A 10,580-nucleotide genomic window follows, 5' to 3' on the forward strand; every position below is an offset into this window, starting at 1 on the left:
AGGGGTTGTGGACGAAAATATTGCTTCAGCCAGCAGTGACGTGAAGTGTAGCGAAAGGCAAAGAAACGGCTCTGCGGCTCATGAAAATGTCGGAAGGTGTAAACATTACCGTAGCATCGTTATAGTCATCGCAGAAAACCGGGACAACGGCAAGATAGGCTGGCGGAATTTTAGTGTCCTCACGCACGACAAGCTTTGGCGACCGCTCAAGGGTTTCGTGCAAAGGTTCGTCACACAGGTTCGAAAATTGAACTTCAGTGCGTGCGCTGTCGATGATGGCGTTTTGATTTGACAGAAAGTCCCACCCGAGTTTAACGTCATGCGAGCACACCAAAAGGACGATGAACTCGACAACGTACATAGAGCCTTGGATGAATATGCGGGCCGTACAGGTGCCGAGAGGTCGAACTGGTTGTGCGCTAGCTGTACGAAGCGATAGTCCAGAGAGCGGCGTGGTCACTTTGCGTAGGGAGCGGCAGAGCTGGGCGGCTATAACAGAAACGGCAGCACCTGTGTCGACGAGGGCAAAGGTAGAAACACCATCGACAGATATGGCGACGACGTTAGCTGGTGAAGTGCGAGTACTTGAGCATTTCGACGACGGCGCAGTTCTTGCCTCTGGAACTGCGGCGTTCAGTTTTCCCGGTTGGAGGAAGCGGGTCTAGGACGCATTGGGGACAGTGATCGCCTGCAAGGATATGGGGAGCGGGGAGAGAGAGTCTGAGGTGAGAGCTGGGGTGACCGAGACTCACGAAGGTTAGTGTATCCATACTGCGGTGAGGGATAGGGAGCAGGTATGTGCATGGGCTGTGGGTCATACGGTAACGGCCGAGTAGTGTCGTGGAGTGGTTGGAAGCGACGGCGACAATATCGCGCCACGTGTCCTGGAGTACCGCAGGCGTAGCAGATGGGTCGATTGTCAGGAGTGCGCCAGGAATTGCTGACTCGTGGTGCGGCCCAAGGTGTCGAAAAAGGGGCGGAGTTGGGAGCAACTGAAGACATGGGTTGCAAATGCTGCTGGCGGGGTCTGCTGCGTACCACCTGAGCATACGGAAGAGGCGTGGCCACGGGCTGCATAGCCAGCGCATGGGCAACAGGCCTGGCCACAGGCTGCTGGTGGGCAGCGACGGAAACAGCCTGAGCTACCTCTTCGGCAATAACGTCGCGGAGTGGTGAGGGCAAACGAGAGGACGGTGGCTGCTGCGTGAAGGGAATCAACGACAGTTGCCGAGCTACTTCTTCACGCACGAAGTCTTTAATCTCTTGCAGGGTTGGTGAGTGGTCGGGAACGGAAGTGAGACTGGAGAGCGAGTCGGCGAGAGAGGAAAATGGCCCAGTCAGGGCGCGCTGCTTGCTCAACTCGTCGAAACTTTGACACAAAGTGACAAGTTCCACAACGGTGGCAGGATTACGGGCAAGGAGCAGCTGATATACACCGTCATTTATCCCTTTGAGGATGTGTTGAATCTTCTCCGACTTGGGCGTGGTGGTGTTCACACGGTTGCAAAGACCAATAATGTCTTCGATGTAGCTGGTGAAAGATTCCGTTGGCTTTTGTGCGCGAGTCCGCAAGCGTTGTTCGGCTCTGGACTTGCGTACAGCGGGTCAGCCAAAAACATCAGCAAACAACGTTTTAAAGATGGACCACGTCGTAGTGTCGTTTTTGTGGTTGTTATACCACATTTCGGCCACGTCAGTGAGGTAAAAGATGACCTTAGTCAATTTGTCCGCGTCATCCCACTTGTTGTTTGCGCTCACCAGTTCGTAGTTAGCGAACCAGTGTTCCACGTCGGTCTCATCAGCTCCGCTAAAGACCTTGGGCTCTCGCAAACGAAGAACGCCGGGGTTAATTTGCTGGGGGATGGAGTGTAAAAGCCAGGTTGCGCGTTGTTGGTAGCCATGATGGGAGGTAGCGTCCGGTTGCGCAGCTCCAGGTTTAGGCGACGGGGAACGTCAGCACCCTCCACCAATTGAAAAAGGATTTATTGGCGACTGTTGCGACGGTGGTCCTACAGTGAAACACGATCAGGAAAGAGCAACGGTCAAGCAGATGCCGGCGATGATCAGCACGAGCCGAGCGAGCGAAGCCCAAGACCCAGTACCCAAGCGGAGGCGATGTTGCTTGCCAACGATGCGTTTTCTTCTTCACAATATATACTTCATCGACGCCCTGATTCCGCAGTGTCTGCATGACGGCTGGTATTTCTTCTGATTCAAACGCATTCACGTAATCTATGAAGGCTATGTATAGTGGTTGGTTATATTCTGAGCATTTCTCTATTACCTGATTGATAATATGAATGTGGTCGATTGTTGAGTAGCCTGTTCGAAATCCTGCTCGTTCCTTTGGTTGATTGAATTCTAATGTTTTCTTTACTCTGTTAGCAATTCCCTTCGTAAATAGCTTGTATACTACAGAGAGCAAGGTGATTGGCCTTTAATTCTTCAGGTCCTTGTCATCTTCTTTCTTAATTATTAAGATTATGATGATGACGATGATGATGATTATGCTGCTGCTGATGATGAATATGATGATGATAATGATGATGATGATGATGATGATGATGTGTGTGTGTGTGTGTGTGTGTGTGTGTGTGTGTGTGTGTGTGTGTGTGTGTGTGTGTGTGTGTGTGTGTGTGTGTGTGTGTGTGTGTGTGTGTGTGTGTGTGAACTCATATAAACTTTTTAGGTGGACCCTTATTGTTAAGATCCATGATCTTTCTCAGCCAAATAAAAATCAAAAGTGCAATTTCAGAGGATAAAATCGGTGTGCTTCCTTTAGTTCATCAGGCAAAGGCTAAGTAAAAACCAAAGAAGCTATTTTTGCTCTGAAGACAATGACACAGCCTTCATCATGTGCGTTTAACACAGACTTTTGCGTCGTTGTCATTATTGCGGCCTAATAACTGAAACATTAGGGGAACATGCCGTGAAAAAAGTCCTTCCCCGTCAAATTAAACCTGCGTAGATGATACTAGAAATGCCCTCCTACGTTTTGGGTCTGTCAAATACTCACCACTTTGAACATGCAGCTAAAGCATCTTGGAATTATTGCATTCGCTTGATCTGTGTGGGAAAGATTGTTTTTGCAACTGTGTTTTTACACTTTATTACGGCAAATGTTTTTAAATGCGAAGCATTTATTAGCGAACCTCGGTGACTTTGAGCTTAACTATTTATCTTTCTAGCCGCTTACGTTTGGGTGCTCTCGTGGTCACCCTCTCAACTTGGTGTGAACCAAAATTAGCATAGGAGGGTAATATGGTCTGAGGAATACGACGAGCTGGTCAAGACATAAATACTGTCACAATCCCGTCACGTACGTCGTCAAACACTTCCCGCCAGATAGTGGCACATACCCACGGGCGGGTATGTACCGCTCATACGCGGGTATGTGCCAGGGTATTCACATTTAGTATCTGCCCAGGAACAATGCGAGCACGCATGGACAACGTTTTAAACACTCCAGCATTCAGAAATATGCGACATCTGCAGCATCGACCGGGGGAAGGCAAAAAATAAATGTCAATGTTATGAAAAACATGCCATAGGAAGCATTGACCCCCCGACGAATGCCAATAATAAATTTAAGAGTCTCAACAGGAATCAATCCCAAGCATTCTACGTGGCAGTCAAGCATTCTACCACAGAGCTATACGCCAGGTATTAGATCAACTTTTCAAATAGACGCTAATCTTCGTGACACGTCAATAGCGGTTGCAGTGATGCCTGACCAATTTCGTAAACATTACATACGTACTCCTTTGATAGAGCCGTCCCGTCTGGTTAACGTCAATTGTGGTTAGGTGCCATGTGCTGAAGATGATTTGTGTAGCAGTGTCCAGGGCGAGTATCTTCGCGAGTACCAGCGCTCCATATGAGCTTCTGGTGTAGCTAATACGCATGTTTCAGTTGACATCGTTGAGCAAGTTCAAACCACTGGTTATATACACATCTGCAACTATTCAGCATATGTTTGTGCGTGCAACATTTGTACATATAATTAGCGAAATGTCATGACGTGTCACTCACTTAAAAACTTGCAACGCGGTTAAAATTGCTTCGCATAACGTCGATTCTAAAGTACGTGGTATCTGCCGATTTTTTTCCAACATCAAGGAGCTTGTAGTCATATGGTGTATTCTATTCTTCAGTTCATCGCCACCTGGTTCAAAAAGTGGACAAATACTTTCATGTTTCACTCCTTAGTGTGAATATTTATCTTGATGATTAAGCCAGCCTCACACGGCAGGGCCAGAGAGAAAGATCACTATGTGGATCAGTGCTCCCGAGCCAGATCTTTCGTTGCGCTCATTCGATCGATTGCGGCGACGGGCAACCGTGAAATAAGTCATGAGTTGCTTTATAAAACGGCAAAGCACTGCCCAGCCTCAAAACCCCGCATGCTCTGTGCATTATAGTGCATCTGCAGAGTGATTCTGAGAAGGCATCGTGTTACGTTAGTATAAAACAAGAACACTTTACCCTAAACACGGTGATGCCATGACCCCCGGGTGACGCTCATGTATCTGTTCTAAACACTTGCAGTCAATCACTTGCTCTTTGTTTTTGGAATACTATAGGGCGTTTTGTAGATATACCACTGCCACGAAATCGATAGAGTTACTTGATGTTAAACTATATTTATTGCATATAATAATGAAGCATGTGTTTACTAAAGGCCGTACGAACTAACGAGTAGTGTTATTATGGATGTTAATTTACCGAGCTTGTTAAAAGAGCAGATGACCTAATTCTGCGTCTTTATTACCACGTACTCCTTATTAATACAGCTTGCTGACACTAAATAGAAAGCTACCGCAGGTGTTTGCGCAAGCTGTTGCTTGTTGCAACTTGCCTGCGGCATTGCAGGTAAATGCGCAGAAAAATGTATCCCACCTTGGCGGAAAACATACATAACATCTGCACGGCGCCTTGTGAAGTGTCCCCGTACTTCGCCGGTAATCCTGTTCGAGGGAAAAAATTAATCGAGCTTCAGACGAAACAGAAGTCGCAATTTAGGAAGCAGAGGTCTTACACTCGTCCATTCTTCAAGACTGTCCTGTTGAAAACAATGGAAAAAGGCAGGATTCGGTGCACTACATCATACTTGCAATGGCCACTTTCTCTTTGGGTGGTCTCAAAGGTCCAAATACGTTCACGAGTACCTACAAACTAATAAATAACACACAATAATAATAACAATAGCTGCACCTTTCATGCGCTACTTTACAGCTACTCTACGAGTTCCTGGTCAATAAACACGAATAAATATGCACCAAGCTAGACACTAGTTCGTCTGAAAAAATTTGGAGTTCCTTCGCAAGGCTGCATTCAGCTGAAATGCGAAACTCCCTTCAGCAATTTAGCTGCAGTAAATGAATTTGTTCTGCATCAACGACCAAAACAGTGCGACAGAAATTGGGGCAACCAAGTGGCTAATTTTAGACGAAACGTTATCTAATATAGCCATTTATAAGAACGTATTTTCCATAAGTTATATATTGGACACTTCAGAGGATTTAGTAAACGTTGCAGAAATATGTTTACTGCTCTGTAGTAACTGCATAGGGTGACTGTTGAAAATGTTGTTGTGACCGGTCTCATCTCAGTAACACGTGAACTTAATAAACATGTTAATATATGGGTTAAAGAAGGTCATGTGAAGGCCGGACTATGGATTCATGATTCCTGGTATACGTAATTCTCGTAAAAGCATAAAAGTTGCACTATCCTTGGAACGTTGACTTGGTCAAAGATATACAAAAGTTTCCCATTTACAGATTGTTCAATATTCATCTTATGTTAAAATCAAGGTTTCGTTAGCATACAGAACTATACTGAAATTTCAATAACACTTTGACTTGGGCGAGTTCATACATGCTCGGGTAGGCTTCAGTGTGATTTCGACGAAGATCAAGGAGAGACATAGCGGTCATCTGTGTTCTGTGCCTCTCCTTGGTGTTCGTCTAAATCGCACTGAAGCTTATTCAAACTTATACTAAGTTTGGCCTTAAGGTGTGAAAAGAAGCTTTACCTCTCTCATATGAATCCGGTCTTGACAAATTCAGCGTACGGTGCAACACTTTGTTGTCACCTTTGAAGAGCGATTTTGAAAAAACATTCACTTCACTGATTGCAACACCTTCTAAGTGTATTTCAAGTGTCTTAGCACTGACCCACCCTCTTTCCAATATGAATATTTATTCTGTGAAGCAGAGTCATACCAAAATCTTATCCGTAAGGCAACGCTTGCATTTAGGCAGCTGCACGTCGTCTATATACTGCTACAAGCATATAGTTCCTGTCTCGAATCGTGTGCGTGTGTGCCCGATGAAGACGAAGAACTGTGGCCACTCGCGCTCAGAGCTTAACTGATCAGTGCTGCAGCCACTACTTTAAATATATGTTGTTTACAGCCTCGTTTAAAAGGTGTCTCGTTGTTCACGTAACAGTGTTGTTACTGCTGGTACTAGTTCCCCAAGTGAGAATCATACCCCTAGACCAACGAGCCAAGCATGATGTATAGTGGGTGAGCTTAGAAACCGTGTACTCATTTGCTAAATTCACACGGCACGATGCCTGGTGCCATTCGAGTTTGAGTTTAGTTTATTTTAGCATGTACAGTTGTAGAGTAAGTGGCTGAGACAGCGGAAAAAAGCTGTATAAAACCAGCTTGACAGAGCCCCGTATCCCCATGGTAGCTATGGCAACAAAACGGCAAAAACAAAGTAAACACAGGTCAGTTAAAAGCAGCAATGCATATACTTTGCATCAGAACGAAAAGTTATACAAAGTATAAAAACCAGAAACGCACATGCTATACATCGAAAGAAAGAAGTATACAAACAAAAATTAATACTACACATAAACATAAAAATGTTTAAAATAGAAATACTAGACAACGCATGAACATTTTCACAATTATTTGCCCATTAATTTAGTGTATTCAGTAAGGAATAACGCAATGTCTGAAAACCATAATTTATGCGCGGTCTCGGCACAAGCCAATATTAAGGGTGTCGGTTTGGGCGCGTCGAAAAATTTAATTATAGGTTAGCTAAACTGCTGATATTGTGGTGACCTTTTATGGCATCAATTATAAAGGAGATTACTGAAAACTATTCATAGAGTAGGGTCAACTAGATTATCTTATATTTAGCGAATACTTGCGAAGTATGGGCGTTAAAAGGCAGGTTATTGATGGATCATAGCGTTTTTTCTGTAACAGAAAAATATTACTAATGGATTACTTAATCTCCTTACCCCAAATCAGGTTGCAATAACTCAGAGCTGATGTAAAGAGCGCGGTTAAAATCAGAAGGTTTTGAGGAAGTGACAATAGATCCTGTCATTTTCTCAAGACAGGACCTAAGGCTTTGCAATGCGTATTGTATAAAAATTTTGTATGATAATCCTATTTCATGTGCTCAAGAAAAAAAACGTCTGAAGACTTCGTGGTGCAAGGTAATTCAAGTATGCTGTGTATCATGAGATTGTAGGATTCAGTGATTTCATTTAGCAGGAGTTTTGAGTGAAAAAGAACAGCTTTTTTAAAACCATTTAAAAGTAAAGAATTTTTAATGATCTAGCGGTATATATTTTGTAATGTTGAGTTAGCTGTATGTACGAGATGACTAACATTCATACCTGAAAAAAATAGGCTTGTGCCATTGGCGTGGATTATGTATTGGGTTGAAGCATGAACATGTACAATATTGTTTATAAATATAATGAACAAAAGGGCACCCAATATGCTGACTCTAAGAGCACCATGTTTAACAGTTTGCACAAACAAAATTTCTGTTTGTAGATACACACAGGTGTCTGTCTTTTGGGTAGCTTTTGATCATATTCAGGGCTACACCAGGTATTCCATAACATGGCCATTTTCCTAATACTGTCCTGTGGTTTACTTTGTCGAGTGCTTTTGGCATATCTAAAAATTTCCCAGGTGTGAACTTCTTGGCATGAATATTTTTGAGAATCAGTTCTTTTTGAAACAATAGACCTCTTTCGATTAACAAGCCTAATCTAAAACTATATTTGTGATTGAGTTATAATGAAATGTTTATAGGAAAATTCAATACTCTATCAAGAATTATTTTTTCAAGTCATTTGGAAAAAAAGCAGGAGAATGAAGATCGGCCTGTAATTAGGTAAGGTGTTTCTATCTCCATTTTTGAGCGTCACCGTCATCTTAGCATTCTTGATAATATGTGGGAAAATGCAAATTTTTAAGGAAACTTTGTAAATGTGTGTCAGACAACAACTGAATAAATCAATAACATGTTTTATCGCTACCACTTTTAGGTTATATGTCCTCGTTCTTAGACATCATAAAACATTTAAAAACTCGTATTAACCAGTATTCATCCACAAGACGAAAAATATTTATGCCTTGAGCGGCACTGGTAAGCACTCAATAGCACTGGTTTGATGTGAGCTTTAAGTCATAGATGGGAAGTGTGCATTAAATTTATCCACTAACTCTTTGCCTTTCTTAACGTCATTGTCAATTACAGAGAGAGAGAGAGAGAGAGAGAGAGAGATATAAAGATGCAAGGAAAGGCAGGGAGGTTAACCAGACGCACATCCGGTTTGATACCCTGCACTGGGGAAGGGATAAAGGGGAGAGAAGAGGTTGCAGAAAGATGAGAAGGTACACACAATCACGAGCACACTCGGGGAGCACACACAGTTTACAGGCGGTCGCTCAGGTTTGTTGACTTAAGGTAAAGTAGCAGTGCTTTAGTTGGTTTCTGCGCAACTGAGGCAGATGCCCAAGGTCCTAGTATCTTCTGCACACAAAATGGTCCGGGGTCAAGTCGATTCAAAATCATCCGTAGCTGGTATCGCTGTGTGTCGTAGCAAGCGCAGCTGCACAGGACGTGTTCGATGGTCTCTTCATCTCCGCAGTAGTCGCATGTAGGGGTGTCTGCCATACCAATGCGAAAGGAGTACACCTTTGTGAATGCAACACCCAACCAAAGGCGGCATAACAGTGTCGCATCAGAGCGGGAAAGTTGTGATGGTAGCTTTAGCTTGAGCGAAGGATCCAGTTCATAAAATTGACACCTTTGGAAGCTGGTAGACGACCAGAACGTGCGTGTGAGATCGCAAGCCAGCAGGTAACGTTGTCTTGCTACATCATTCCTTGATAGAGGAATCGGGACTACACGGGTTTCTTCATGGGCTGAGCGGGCTGAATCATCGGCTAATTGATTTCCGGTAATACCGATATGTCCAGGCCACCATTGATATATAATATGATGCCCTCGTGCTAGAGCTTCATGATGGCAATGTCTTATTTCTTGTACCAGTTGGTCATGGCTCCTCCTACGCATGGCAGACTGCAAACTCTGAAGCGCTGCCTTCGAATCACAGAATATGACCCATTTTCTTGGACGTTCTTGACCGAGATATTGTAAAGCAGCCCTTATAGCAGCAAGCTCTGATGCCGTAGATGTAGTCATATGCGACAACTTAAACTTGATTGTCATTTCTGCAGCCGGAATTACAGCGGCACCTGATGAGCTGCTGGATGAGACGGACCCATCAGTGTATATCTGCGTTCGGTCTAAGTACAACTCATGTAATATTAGCAGTGTTGCTTGCTTCAATGCTACTCTGAAGTGACTGCTTTTCTTTTTGATTCCCGGAATTTCTAGACGTACTTGCGGCTGGTCGAGTCACCACAAAGGGCATGCCGTTCTCGCAGCTGGTGTATATCCTGATGGAATGCTGTTTAGGTGCTTGGCTATGACGTCTGAAAACGTAGCACGTGGTCTTCCGGAAGGTAGAAGGGCCAAGTGGTGGTCGGGGACACGGCTAGCATGTCGAATGTGCGCTCTGAGGCAATCCACAACTATATATGTCCTGACCGGATGGTCTTTGGCAAGCATGATTGTGGCATAAGTAGAAGCGCATCGGGGCAGTCCTAGGCAGATACGCTGTGCCTGACCCTGCAAACTCTTCAATGAATGAGTATTCGATTTGCAAGTGTTAGTCAGTACCGGCAAGCTGTAGCGCAATAGACCCAGAAATAGGGCCCTGTACAGCTGTAGCATGGAGGCCACAGAAGTTCCACATGCTTTACCGCACAAGAATTTCATGATATGCACAATACATAGCAGTCTCTTCTTCAAGTACGCACAATGTGGGCTCCACGAAAGACACCTGTCAATTATTATGCCCAGGAAACGATGCGTCCGTGCATATTTGACACTCTGCCCATTGATGTAAACAGGGTATGGCGTCATTGGTTTGCGTGTACACGCTATTAACGCGCACTTCACAGTTGATATATTTAGGCCTTGTTTCTGAAGGTAGGTTGTTGTGAGGGTTGCTGCCCACTGTATTCGTGCACGCACCTGAGGGCGAGTAACTGCAGCACTCCAGAGGCAAATATCATCGGCGTATATGGATAGGCACACCGACTTTGGCAGAACCTTCACCAGACCAATGAGGGCCACATTGAACAATGTGGGGCTTAAAACACCTCCCTGAGGTACTCCGCAGTGGGTGTAATGTTGGGCAGTTGTACCCTCATATGTTTGTACAAAGAAACCCCTGCCAGT

Source organism: Rhipicephalus microplus, chromosome 9 (assembly GCF_043290135.1).
Source record: "Rhipicephalus microplus isolate Deutch F79 chromosome 9, USDA_Rmic, whole genome shotgun sequence".
Taxonomy (NCBI): Eukaryota; Metazoa; Arthropoda; class Arachnida; order Ixodida; family Ixodidae; genus Rhipicephalus; species Rhipicephalus microplus.